Source organism: Lipotes vexillifer, unplaced genomic scaffold (genome assembly GCF_000442215.2).
Source record: "Lipotes vexillifer unplaced genomic scaffold, Lipotes_vexillifer_v1.1 scaffold794, whole genome shotgun sequence".
Lineage (NCBI taxonomy): Eukaryota > Metazoa > Chordata > Mammalia > Artiodactyla > Lipotidae > Lipotes > Lipotes vexillifer.
The window spans coordinates 78,885-79,417 of NW_006799310.1; positions in this window are offsets into that span (position 1 = coordinate 78,885).

Below are 533 nucleotides of genomic sequence, written 5' to 3' on the forward strand. Positions count from 1 at the left end.
CCAGTGTGGCCAGATCTCACATGGCCTGTTGTGAGCACTCTCTGATCACACCATTAACATTATCAAGAAAGCTAGTGAAATGGTCCGGATCCACTGGGACAATTCGAAAGTCCAGAATACTGTTTTGATGAATCCTACAGAAACACTGTTTTGTTTTCAACATTCATGGCAAGCATTTAGAATTGTGACCTGGAGTGAAGCTACTCTATTATAACAAGCCTGTAAATCTGCTCACTGAATAGTGTTTCCTTTTCCTTTGCTGCTGGGACTCTGAGTGTCTTGGCTCCTGTGGCACCTGGGCATTTAGCAGCATCCCAGTGGGTGGCAGCCCATCTAGCAAGAATCCAGTGCCAGACACCCTCTCCTGCACCCAGCCCTGCCTTGTCACCAGTCACAGGTGAGAGGTACGGGCCCTGTGTCTTTTCCAGAGCCTACAAAAGGGCCTGGCACCCGAACAACAGTAAAGCACAGTAGAGACTGTGGAGCTGAATAAATTAAGATCAAGATGTGCACGGTGGGGCAGAAGTTCAGCA